The sequence below is a fragment of the Polypterus senegalus genome, chromosome 8 (assembly GCF_016835505.1).
Source record: "Polypterus senegalus isolate Bchr_013 chromosome 8, ASM1683550v1, whole genome shotgun sequence".
NCBI lineage: Eukaryota > Metazoa > Chordata > Cladistia > Polypteriformes > Polypteridae > Polypterus > Polypterus senegalus.
This window is the reverse complement of record NC_053161.1, coordinates 81,904,801-81,918,096: the sequence shown is the minus strand read 5'-3', so window position 1 is coordinate 81,918,096 and position 13,296 is coordinate 81,904,801. Positions and strand designations below refer to the sequence as shown.

The 13,296-nt window shown below is 37.4% G+C and overlaps 1 long non-coding RNA gene across 1 annotated transcript in view; it reads left to right on the top strand.

Moving 5' to 3' along the window:
- Window positions 1-7,993, top strand: part of LOC120534090 — a 234,278-nt gene extending 226,285 nt beyond the window's left edge. Inside the window, exon 4 of the long non-coding RNA XR_005634681.1 lies at window positions 6,812-7,993. This is a non-coding gene — a long non-coding RNA (uncharacterized LOC120534090). The remainder of the gene's footprint in view (window positions 1-6,811) is intronic.
- The last annotated feature ends 5,303 nt before the right edge of the window (window positions 7,994-13,296 follow it).

The window sequence follows — 13,296 nt, the reverse complement described above, 5'->3', positions numbered from 1 at the left end:
AGCATTCACACGAATGAGAAGTGATTGGACCGTGAGCGTGGTTGTAAATGTTTGAGAGGAGGGTTGTTCTTGTCAAAAGCTCTTGGACAAAAATCTTGTCTCGCGATACCTGAAATTATCTCTCATGGAAGTTGAAATTATCTCTGAGAAAGTCTCGTCTCAGATTTCCTTTTATAATAGATATTATTATTTAACTAGACATTAAGCCCGTTACAATAACGGGCGCTAGAACAGTAGTGCATAAACATTAGTAGGAACAGTCTATATTAAATGGCAAGGACCTTGACCTCATTCTGTTTCTTGTCTTAATTTTTTTTGTCAAAAATATTTTTTCAAGAAGCCTAAAGTAAAATAATAATAAAAATAAAATAGAAACGTACATGACAATACAGTAAGTATAATTAATATTGCCTTAGTGTAAAACTTTGTAACAATCTCTAAGACACAATATCTGAAGAAGATATTTAGGTAAAATTTTAAATTTTTTTACCTCATGAAATTTTTCTGTACAATTTCATTATAGACAACATTTCTTGTAAATATTCTGTCTGAGTTTGGCAACAGTTTGCCTTGTTCAGGAATCTCTACAACCTTGACAACAACATCTGGAAAACTTCTAACTCTTGATAATGCAACATAAAACTGACCATGGCTGAATTCTGGTTCTGGCAAGTAAATGCCAACCTTTTCTAAGGTTTGCTCTTCTGAGTCTTTCTCTTTTAGTGTTTTTCTGACGCTCATTTTCTTTTTCTTCAATCGATCTATTTGCTCGTATTTTTCTTTGTCTTTCAGCGTTTCTTTTCTTGATGTTTACTTGTTGAGCTGACTGTTCTTCCAGGAGATGTTGCTTATATAGGATTTGATTGTCTGTGTCTTTTGTCCTACTTGACGTGTCCTTTTTTTGGGTGGCATGTTGTTAGTAGATACGTCCGTAATATTTTCTCCGACAGTAATACTTGATTATATGTGGCTGTAATATGCATCCTTTAATATGTCTTTAATTTTCTCTCACAATAATACTGGTTTGTATTTCCATAAAATGCCTGTAATTTTCTCTGACAGTAATACTGGCTTTGATGTCCGTAATATGACTTTAATTTTCTGTCACAACAGTGGGCAATCAGCAGAGTGTCCCCAGCAACTGATGTAATTTGTGGCGTGCTGCTTATAATCGTGCCTGTGGCGTCTCCCCAGCAAGTACTGTGCAGTTCCCAGCAAGTATTTTAATCTGTGGGGGCGTGCAACTGATTATTTTGTGTGGCGTCTCCCCAACAACGGATTTTATGTGCGCTGCCGCGACTACCCAATCAGCACTCTCCCCAGCAATGGTGTCCTTTATATCTTATCATGCGCGGCCGTTCACTGTGTGACCAGCTTCCAGTGTATGTGCGTCCACGTGCCGAGCGCATGGGCGGGCACGGTACAGTGTGTGGCGCGGCCCGCGCATGCGCACTTCACCAGAAGACACACACACTCGGACACTTGGACGCACACAGGGGTTTTATTAAAGAGGATTATTTGGGCGACAGCATTTGGTACATGTCTTTTGCTTTTCCAGGCAGGTGAAGTGACTTGCTCATGGTAACACAGTGTAAGTAGTAGAATTTGAACTCACAACTTAAGGATTTAAAGCCCAAAGTAACCCAGGACAGCCAAAAATATATGGTGTTAACCTGTCAAGCCCAACTATCAAGCCAGTCCAGAGTCATCAGGAAAAAGCTGTCAAGTGCCTACAAAGTGACCATCAAGGTTGTATACCTTTCCATTACACTAAGTTGCAGCTTAGATTATAGCCAAAATACCATGTACAAAATTACCATGATGCAAAACAAAAGGGAGGAATAAACAGGAAAACAGTAACCTTTTAAAGACTTGTTTAGTTGACATCTAGCATTTTCAAGAGAAAAGCTGACAACTCACCAACCACACATTGACTCCATTTTCAAAATTAACCCCTGCAGCATCCCCCATGGAGCAGAGCAGAACACTTGGGCACACATGCTCACAAACTTCTTATGTATACCTTACAACAGCCCTGATGCCATAAGCCACTATGGTGATGCTACACCAAAAGAAAGGGTGAAGGCAAGCAATGGCAGATGGTAATAAAATGAAACAAATTAGTAAAGCACCTGGCAAATACCTGTCCAGAGTTTGTTCCTGCTTTGCTGCCTGTTAAACCTGTTAAGCACCCCCACAACCCTTTTGAGCACTAATCACGTTAGATAATGATATAATGACCTGGCAAATACTGCTGAACTCCTTTTTCAAGTGCTTAACTTTCTGATTTTTAATATCTTCATTTTTAAAGTTTTAAAAAATCTGCAATTTCCAAAGAACACAATTCCTAGGAAGTGTGCATACCTTCTTGATAACGCAACTAAACACTCTCTCGATATTATAATAAAGTGGTCATTAAAAAAAAAAGTGGTGTTAACTGAATAAACAAAATGTGAGGCAGTGACCCCACAGACTTTTAAAACATATAAGTGTGCCTTTCACAACCAGTGGATTGCTTTGGCAACAAAAAGACACCAACAAATGAGCACCAACAAAACAGCATGGTGACAAATGAGCACAGCTAGTAACCACGCTTGTGATTAGTTTTATTTGTTGGAAAGATATATATATATATATTTAAATAGTATAAATAAAATATTTAGCATAACAAAGCTTAACACACATGAAGAAAAACTGTACAAACAACACAAATGAAATGGGACAAAAAACCCATTCAAAAAATGGATTCCTGTACTGCACAATCCTTTACAACCAGTCGAAAAGCAGCACTTCTCAATACGCTGTATTAATGGTATAGGTGATGATTAAGCTGGACATAACCTTGAAATTTTGATTTTCGTATGGGAATGAATTTTTATGGCCACAAAATTCATGTCAGGTTAAACAGAGGACATGAATGCACCCTTACCTGGACAAAAAGCCTACATAATGGATGGTTTATATGGTTGGATGAGTAGCTAGGCTGGGATCATAGATGTTTCTCTAACTAGATGAGAAGCCACTATAATGAAAGGATAGAAGGAGACTGCCCCAGAGCAAAATGAGAGTTGTAGTCCCAATGGGTAGCTCTGCTGGAGTCCATGGGGTACCACCTGAGGGAGCTGCCAGGTGGACTAGATATAGGTGACATAGGTGCATGTAGACATAGATGAGTAAAACATGATATATGAAATTATATATTAAGCTATAGGTCTTTATAATTTTGGTGAAAAGAGTCTTTAAGGGTATTTATGCAAATTGCTTTGTCTCTGTTTTGCAAATTAATAGTCTTTTTTTTAATCTGCATGTTGGTCATGTCATTTACGGATCACAGGATGCATGCCAAGTGGGTCAATGGTTCCTGCCACCAGTCTAGTTTAACTCCCAAGTGATCGAGTCATTGTGCATCAGGGCTATGGTTACATTTTCAACAGTGCCCAGATTTTGTGCCTCATTCATTAGAGCTACTATTGGCTTGTTGTACATAAGCAAATTTGGACAGTTGGACCACTATACCATTTAATCATACTGATATGCATAAAAAGGCACTGAATTAAAATAAAAGTTGTTTTCTGTTTTGTTTGTGTAGCAATTTATTGTCTCTCCTATCATACTGTTTAAGTCCTTACCAAAATTAATTTACAATGTATATTGTGAATATCAAGGAGTTTGCATCTTTAGGTATGTCCTAATATGTGTATAAGGCACACCTGATAAAGCTATACAATCAAAGCATGTGCCTTCTATATAATTTCCTTTTCAGCATGAACATATCTTTTAACCTTTCATATTTTGGTGTAAATATTTATCATGCTGCAGAGTCCTAATCATGAATCCTGGCCTAGACTAAGGTTGTGTGGTATACTGTAGCTGAAAAAATACCAAGAAATCCAATATTTAAAACAGGGTGGTTCCAGTATTTCATTCATTTCAGTACTGGAACTATATAGTAGTTTTCAAGCACCTTATGCTCAGTCGTTTAGTAGTGTGGTTACAGCCCCCTAACCTCCATGCTTCGAAGAAATATGTTTTATTTCTAGCCTGATTCACTACAGGAACCCCCTCACCACTCTTCAAACAGATACAGTATATAAACATACATTTTTTACAGGACCCCCAGCCCCCATCCACAACTCTGGATTGGTTTGCAGGGAGCAGCCAAGCAGGTTACAGTTGTGTGGCAGAGCAGGGAAGCTACTGTGAGACATATTCATTATTTGCTTCAGTACTATTTCTGACATCCGAAAGCTGGTATTAATACCAAAGTAAAAATTTTAGTCCTAAACCAGCACTATCCTACTCATTGCCAGTGTGGAGTTTGCACATATTCCCTGTGTCCAGGTTTTACTCCAGGTAATTTTCTTACTTAATTGACTGGAATTCTTGTTCTACAATAGCTTATATACATTCATCCATCCATTTTCTGAACATGCTTAATCCTGTTTTGGGGTCTGGGAAATTATGAGCCCTACTCTGTCTATTTGGAAATCAAGTCAAGAATGGAGTCCTGAATGCTACCCCATTTTATGACAAAGCAAACTCACTTACACTGAGAAAAGCTGAAGTTACTAGTTGACCTAAATGCACATCCTTTGGTTATGAGTGGATGAAAGGGCACCTGGAGAAAACCTTTGCAGGCAAAGGAAGGAGACACACTAACACAGAGAGCAGGATGGGAAGGAAGGAGACACACTAACACAGAGAGCAGGATGGGATTTGAGCACAGCTGTCCTGTAGTCGAAAGGCTGCTGTGATTAGCAAAGCACCGCCAGACTACCTAGAAACTTTAAATATGTAAAACTCCATGTGACCTGATTCAGAAAAAATAGGTACAAAATAAAATGTTTAGTTTGGTTGCTTGGTTTGGTTTCCTGTCTGTCATAAAGGCAATTAAGTTGTTTTATCAAATATGCCATCAGTTAAGCCAGTAAACATATGGTTCAAGTTCCACAATACTTTACAAAAAAAAAAAACCAAAATGATTCATTTCAGTTATAAATAAAATGTACATTATTCAAACCTGAGTGCTGAGGAGCAGAGTACAGTACAGGCTCTCTTGAGAAGCCTCAGTTATGGGAATTCATCTAATTAGGGAATTTAAAATCTGCCTTTTGCTTTTGGCAAGTTATTCTTTATGGTGCACTCTAGGTGAGTTCGGAAAGTTCTCTACAGTGTAGCCTAGTTCAGTGACCTGACATTAAATATCCTCATGGCTGGCAAGACCTCCCACCATGACTTTGTAAAGCTGTTTTACTGTTTATTAATGGGGTTGGAAGCGGATGGTGCCGGACAAAGGTCCTTCTTATCACTGTGCTTTCTCTGCCAGTACCAATCAAAAGACAGAAGGCAAGCACCAGAAAGTGCCAGTTAGGCATTCCACTACATGAGATAAAGTGAAAAATACACTGTTAAAGCAGTGCTGTGATGTTATTACATTTTTAACTGATGGAGTTCTAGATGCTTCTACGGCTTCTCACATTTTGTGTATGGAGCTGAATTATTCTTGAAGAGGCATCTTTCTAAAGACTTGCAAATTTTTCATGTGTGTCGCTCTCTGAGGACATTGAGGATAAAACTGAGCTCTGCAAGATGACCAAGTCGTATGCAGTATTGCAGTGGAATCTTCTAAACTATTACATTAATAGATTGTGAGGTTTTCCTGTGATGTCCCGTTCAAGTTAAACACCACCATATCATGTGAAATGAGCACAGGAAATAAGCTCAGCTTGTTCAAAATAAAATGGTAGAAGAAAAGTTCCAACTGTGTGTGAGCATAGTATCCGGGCATTAAAAACCATTATAAGTAGAAAATGGTGTTGAGGCTAGAGTCGTTAGTTTCTTTGCATTTCCATACTTCCCTGTGTTCATTGTGGTTAGAGGTTAGGCAAGTGAAAAACTTGGCATGACATACAGGATCAAAGGTGAATAGGCTGTTTACCTAGTTAGTTCTGGGCGTTTCACATCACTAAATCACTTTGGCTTATCAGTACCAAAGAAGAAGAAATCAGAGTCTTTTGTAACAGTGCACCACTGTACAGTATCTTCCAGTGATTGGTGTTTGTTTTAAGTAAGCCGATTATGTCCGGCCAGGCTGTAAAAAAAGAAACTAAAAAGAACAGGGAAATGAGCACCCGTATGAGAATTTAGATATTCACATTGATCATCTCTTCTGTGTATTTGTGATGTCCAAAAGGAATCAAAGGTATTTGCATTTAAACTTTTAGCAGATGGATTAAAGAGTAATACAGAAGAGAATATACATTTGGATGTAAGCCGATGAAGAACTCACAAAAAAGTCAACCCTTTTCTCCATTTTACATTCGGTGATTTTCCTTTGCAGAGCAGTTTACAAGAAAGATAAGGAAGGCAGTGGGTTTCTGTTTAGCTTTGACGTTTAGGGATGAACTGAAAGATATTCATATTCATTTTAGCTGCTTTCAGGCCAATCGCAGACACTGAAGTGTCTTCTTCTTTCAGCAGCTCCCGTTAGGGGTAACTGTAAATAAATAAATAGTGTCATGTAAATGCAGTCTTCTTTATTATTTAAAAGTAATTATTTTGCTGTAATTAGAGGCTATGGTATTACAAAAACCACTAGCATAAATATAGGCTACTTTTTATTAAACATATAAATTAGGGCAACATTCCTACCTGATATTGTTTTACTGTTTTCAGTTATGGGAACATAGTGAAGAAAACAAGAGTGTTAATCCATTTTTTTAACTAATGAATTCAGTAGGGAATGTATTGCAGAAACAGTCATATCTCATGTTATGTTGTTAAAAACTGGTTTATTTTATGTCTCCCTTAGGGCATTACCTTCTGAACTCGCAGAATAAAGATGAGGATGAGTGAGTACTATCAAATAATTTTTGTAAATTCTAGTAGTGTTATATTAAAATTTGAAAGAGAACTGTCAAAAATAGCTTTTACCATTGCATATCACACATTTGTTTGGATAAATGTGAGACGTAAATGGAGAATGCACTATGCATGCATCATCAATATAACAAAAAATACCGTTGAGTAATTCTGTTTAAATCAGGAAGATTAATTTGTGGAGGAGAAGACAACCACAAAGCAAGTTGGGTGAGTCAGAGTAAAAGTTTGTATAGCATGCATGCGACAATTGAAGACAGGATTTGACTCATTTTGTGTAAGGGATAGTGAGGGCCCCACAAAGAGCTGTTATTTTGGGTTGGCCACCAGTGAGGGAAAAGAAAAAGAAAAATCAAAAGAAGACAAATGAATTCAGACTCATCTTGTGGTCAAGTGAGTCAGTGGATAGTAATTGATGGTTAGCCTGGCACGTGTACGGCTGTCTATGCTTCCTTTCTCCACACTTACATTTGCAATTTGTTTGCTCTGCAGCTGCCCTGAAATTGAAATTGAATGGAGTGAATTAGATTCCTCTTGTGTGATTCACTTCCACAGTAGAGCAAGGAGCAGATTACTAGCAGGGAAGGATCAGATTACAAAAAAAAAAGTTAGGAAAGGAATGTCTGAATAATAGAACATCATGTTCTGTGGGACCTATAAAGTTAGAGAGTTAGTGTTAACTGAAACAGTAACCTGATCAGCACGAGATGAAACTTGTCTCATTTTAAATCATAATATCTGGATATAAAGAGTAACACATCAGAATGTGCTTGTTGGCTTTCTCACACTTAAAAATCAGCCAGTTGGAGGTCTGCTGTTACAAGCTGTGCCTGAATATGGATATGGATCCTTTTCTTCATAATCACAGACTGATAAGCAGACAGTCTGATCAAACATTTTATTAAGACAATTGGGTGGAAAAAAACTGGTTCTTCACTGTCCTGTGATGCCATTTCAGCTGACTTTGACTGGTTTATGGTAAGTCACCTGACTTCTGTAAGCTGATTAATTTTAAAGCTGCAGTTTTTAACTGTACAATGGGTAAAGAGTGCAACCCTATTTGAAAATGTTAACAGGAGGGGTTAGAAAAAGGTGCATTAATATTTGGTGCCGCATGCGGAGGAGAGTTTTGCTGTGTGATTCACTCAACAGAGAGCACTTGTGTTCTGACAGTAAAGGGGCTGTTTAACTATGCAGGCTGCACCTGCTAAGGCAGCCTAACCTTTGGTTGTAGTAGTGATCACTAAGCTAGGTATCAAATTACAATTAGCTCACATAGGTCACATCACAGTTTTGGCAACTTAGGCTGTTAATTGTAAATCTGTTTGAAAAAAATCTAAAGCTTGGAAGAACACTTTTTTTATCAGGTTTGGCAAATTAACAGAATTATAAATTGAAGGTATGAATAAGGTCATGAAATTTCTTAATATCATTTTTGTGGATCATTCCTTAATTCACTCTTTGAAATATTTTTTTCAAACATGGTGGGGCACCAATAACCCTTGACAAGCAACAGGCCCCATTACTGGGCACGCTCATTCACAACCAGCTGTGAGTTGCTAGTGAGTTTAACTTGCATGGCCTTGGCGTGAAGGGGAAAATCTTGAGTATGTGAAGAAGAAAAAAGAACACAGCTACAGGGGCAAAGTGAAAATTACACATAGTGTTCAGTTTGGGATTTAAACCCATAACTGCCATGTTATGTCACTGTGCTTCCCCATCACCCTTTAAGTCATACTTAATTTTTACATTTCGCTTTCAAGACACCAAATATAATTAAAAGCAAAAAGATAAAAATATTTAATACAATATGATCCAAGCATCCAATAAACAATAATGAAGTGAAGTGTAATGGAGGTAGCATTTGTAACTCTGTTTTGGACAGGAAGCTGGTATAGCTTTGCTCTCTGACTGGCAAGATGTTCATTACATTTGGTTCAAATTAGTGTTATTGCATCAAAAATCTAAACCTGTTGTTATCTGGTAAGACAATTGAACAGACAAGTGTGATAATCCTACTGCAGATGAAAAAGAAAATTGGCCTAGACTCAACATGAAAGAAAGATGCTTACGATGCTTAAATTTAACTGAAGTTCAGAGCCTTTTTGAGAAGGATGTCAAGGCTGACACCATAGTAATTCCAGCTAATTTTCCTGGAGTCGTGTTTTAGACTTCTGGAGTTAATCTTAAGGTCACACAAGAAGCATTTCAACAGTAGTATTAAGCTAGTATTTTTTAGAGTTGGCTCTGAGATCAAAACATTTCCTGGCATCCTAGGTTTCTGGGCTTACCTTCTTATTAACTTGCATATAGAAATGTTTGTTGCCCTGGACCAATGGTCTGCTGTGCATACTGTATGTTGTAAGAGACAACCTGAGATTTTGTAAATTGGCCTTTCATGCTGAGAGGGGATGAGTTACAGTGTCATTAGAAACCAAGCAAAGGGTCAGACCTTCTGGAAGTCATATTGACTCAGTGAAAACCTATGATTATTTGTCTCCTAGAGAGCTACATTAAATTTTCAGCAAATAACCAAAGTTTTTTTTTTTTGTTTTGTTTTATAAGTGGCAATAAGTGAAGAAGTAATTTCAAAGAACATATGTGAATGGACTGTTTTTTAAGTTCAGTTATGATGATCCAGGACTGTTCAGAAAATTTTCCAGTTAATGTTACGATAGTTCTCTTCATGCTTCTGTTTATTTACTTTGCTCTGCCCACTTTGTAAACACCTGTCAATCTGTGCTATTTCCCAGAAGATTTACTTACTCTGTGTGTTCTCCCTGCGATGGACTGGTGCCTTGTCCAGGGATTATTCCTGCCTTGTGCCCAATGCTTATCTGGATGGGCTCCAGCTCCTCCACAGTGCTAATTGGGTTGAAGTGTGTTAAACATGTTTAAATGGATGTGTTTGATGTATAGGGACAGGATATGAATTTTATATTTATTGGGGTGCATGCAGTAATCTTTGACTGTTTTTTTCCCTTTATTTGAAAATAAACCATTACAAAAGAATCAAACAAATAATATTAACATAGCATACACAGCAGTATGCTTCAGTACTTCATTCAAAAAAGAATTTGGTACACCCAAAAATCTTTGATAGTTTTTGAAAAACATCTGAGATAACTGGGGCAATTTTGTTGTTAGTTAACCAAATGAACTGGGAGGACTGAGTGTTCTCCAATGGTGTAATCTTAATCTATCCAGTGGTTTGTTAAATTTAGAAATATATTGCATAACTGTAATCCATATGCTTAGAAGTTTCACTCCAGTGAGCCTTATCTTTTCAGAGCTGATGTCAATGTCAGGCAGACACACACATAGGTTCTATAATAACATAGATGTGGCATTCGATACAGGATTAGGTCCTCCCTTGTACTCGTTGCTGCTGAAATCAATTCCAGCCAAAGCCAATCCAAAACTGGAAAAAGTCAAGCGAGAAATACAATGGATATACTGTAGATGAAACATAACCTTTAAAAAAAGATATCCGTTATTTATCTTGCTTTTTAATTTTTTAGTTAAATAATTTTCTTGCCTTATGTATATATACATTTATTATTTTCATTGTAACACCTGAAGAAATATAGAATATATTTTAACAGTTTTTGCTGCATATACAAACCAGCGACTGTTAATCAGCCAGGAAACATATGATTGCATACTAAGGAAATCAAAGCAGAAGGAATCACAGAGAAACACTGCTTTGGGTTTCATATTGGTGCTGCGTGCTGCCAAAATGAGCCACAGAGGAAACAGAAGATAAAAACCTCAAAACCATTTTTAATAAACTTTTAATACTGCACCTGAAGAAATAATGTGTGAAAAGGATGAAATTCTTCAAAGTTTCCTTTACTTTTTCTATTGCTTGGGTAAGATGCCCCTGCTTTGATGACAAGCTAAACAAAGGGAGTTTAAATAGGGATTCATCAGTTTGTCTTTTTGGAGTATTTTCTTCCTTTCAAAATATAACCCTTACTTCAGACTTCTTGGTTGGCAGACATTACGTCTCAGGTTTTCAAAATGCTTTGATTGTGACTCCATCTAGTTAAACGTGCCGTCTTTTGAGCGGGAATTTTTTTTTTTTTTGTCCCTTAAGTTTAAAGTGTGAGCCTGTTGACTCATTTGACAGTAAATTACTCACAGTGCACTCATTGTGTGTGCACCCTGTGGCTGCTTCACAGGAAAAGGGCAACATGTGAAAATGATTACTTAGTAGAGGCAACTCCCGCACTTGTTCATTTCCTTACTTGATTGAAGGAAACAGCCAATTTAACATTAGATTATGATTTTCATTGACAATATGCTGGACAAAACAGAGTTACACCTCTGTTTTTTTCTGTTTACTTCTTTTGAATTTTGCATGCTTTTTGCAGATGACATTGTGTTGTGTAGCACCGGGAAAGAGAAAGTGGAGAGGAAGTTGGAGGAATGGAGAAAGGCATTGAAAAATAAGAGTATTGCAGATATATAGGAAGAAAACAAAGTATGTGAGGTTTAAAGATGACCAGGATTCAGAAGTTAGCCTACAGGGAGAGCTATTAAAAGAGTAGATAAATTTAAATGTCTAGGATCAGTGGTATCCCACAATGGAAAACTAGATGCAGAGGTAACCCAAAGAGTGCAGTGTGGATGGAACAATTGGTTAGAATATATTAGGAATATAGTGTGATCAAAGAATTAAGGTGTAGGTTAAAGGTAAGGTTTTTAAAACAGTGGTAAGACTAGCAATGATGTATGGGGCTGAGACATGGGCAATACAGGGACCGCAGGAGAAGTTAGATGAGGCAGAATTAAGAATTCTTAGATGAATGTGTGGAGCTGCAAAGAAAGAGAGAATGAGAAATGAGACAATTGGAGATACAACAGAAGTGGGAGAGATACCTAAGAAAGTACAGGAAAGTAGGTTGAAATGATATGGACATGTGATGAGGAGAGACAATGAATATGTGGGCAAAAGAGTGATGTGAATGGAAGTAAAGGGGGTGGGCAACAATATCTTTCTTTCTTCCCTTCTTTTTCTTAGATTTAAAAGTGCCTATTTAGAAAAGAGGGTGATGCCATGTGAATGTTTGTTTAGAAGTCTAGTATTAGTAAATCAGCTATTTTTCTTGTTGGTTTGTATTTCTATTTGTATTTTTTATTTTTCTAGTAAAAGTGTTTATGATAATTAGTATGTGTTCCTATTTGTGACTCATTAGTCACTGTTGGTGGGACGTGAGGGATGGTTTTGAGCATGCCATGTTTCATTGTATGTAAGAAGATGGAGACTCTGAGACATTCGGGTTAAGTCTTGTTTAGGGAGGCCAGCTAATGAAGGTCAGTTGGGGGTGAGGAGGGAGCAAAGGGAGAAAGGGTAAGCTATGCTACTTGTATTTTATTTATTATGTCCGTATTGTCATGTTAAGAATTTGCTGAACACAGTATTGGTGGCTCAAGATTGGGAAATGTTGAACTTTGGTATAACTAGGAAATTTGTATGGTGGTCCAAAAACTATTCAAAGCAGTAAGTCTTGTTTATGTACAGTATATACAATTTGTAGTTAAAAGATATAACATTTTTAACGATGAGAATCCTTATACACATTCTGTAGCTCAAAAAGCAAAAAGTAACTCTCTTCTTAAACAGCCTGCCCAGCCTTTGTTTCAGTTCTTCTTTTGATTTTTTTTAACTACACAAGGAAATGTCTTATAACAGACAGTTGGTATTTATATGGCTCTCTGAACAAACAGTTAGAAGTGAGATGTTGAGTAATGATACGGATTTATTGTCATTTTAAATATAATGTTTAGGAATGTTTTATTGACTTTTTTTATTTTCTTTTTGAACTGATTGTGATTTGATATTTAAATTTAATAAAACTCAGAACAATTCTATGTATACTGTTGTATACATGGTGTGTAAAGTAGGAGGCGTTGCAAACACAATCTTGTGTGGAGCTGCTTCTTTTATCCAGGACTCAGGAGTTCTTCTGGTGTCTCATGGAAGTACCATTACATTAGGCAGAAGTCCCATAAAGTACGGACCATTAATACTTTCAGCGTCTCCTTACTACACCCACGGAACACAACAGTAAGTTGTCTTCCCCGTCCTTCCATTGTACTAGCATCCCAGCCAGTTAAAGATCCTTCTGGGATGCCAGCATATCCATTCCTGTCAATTTCTTGGCTGTGACAGAGTTCACAAGGCCTAATTGGTGGGCCTGCCTCCTGAACAGGTAAGGAATCTTGAACCGGCCCGTCCAGGACACCAGCCCATGTCTGCCATCCATTAATTCCAGAGACACCCAAGGAACCCAACAGGGGATCCTGTTGGAACTACAACTACCATGCAGCTCTGCAGGTGTCCAAATGAGAGACATACTAGAAGGATGCTGCCATCCAGCATATTGAAGGAGCACATAATCTCCCACTGTC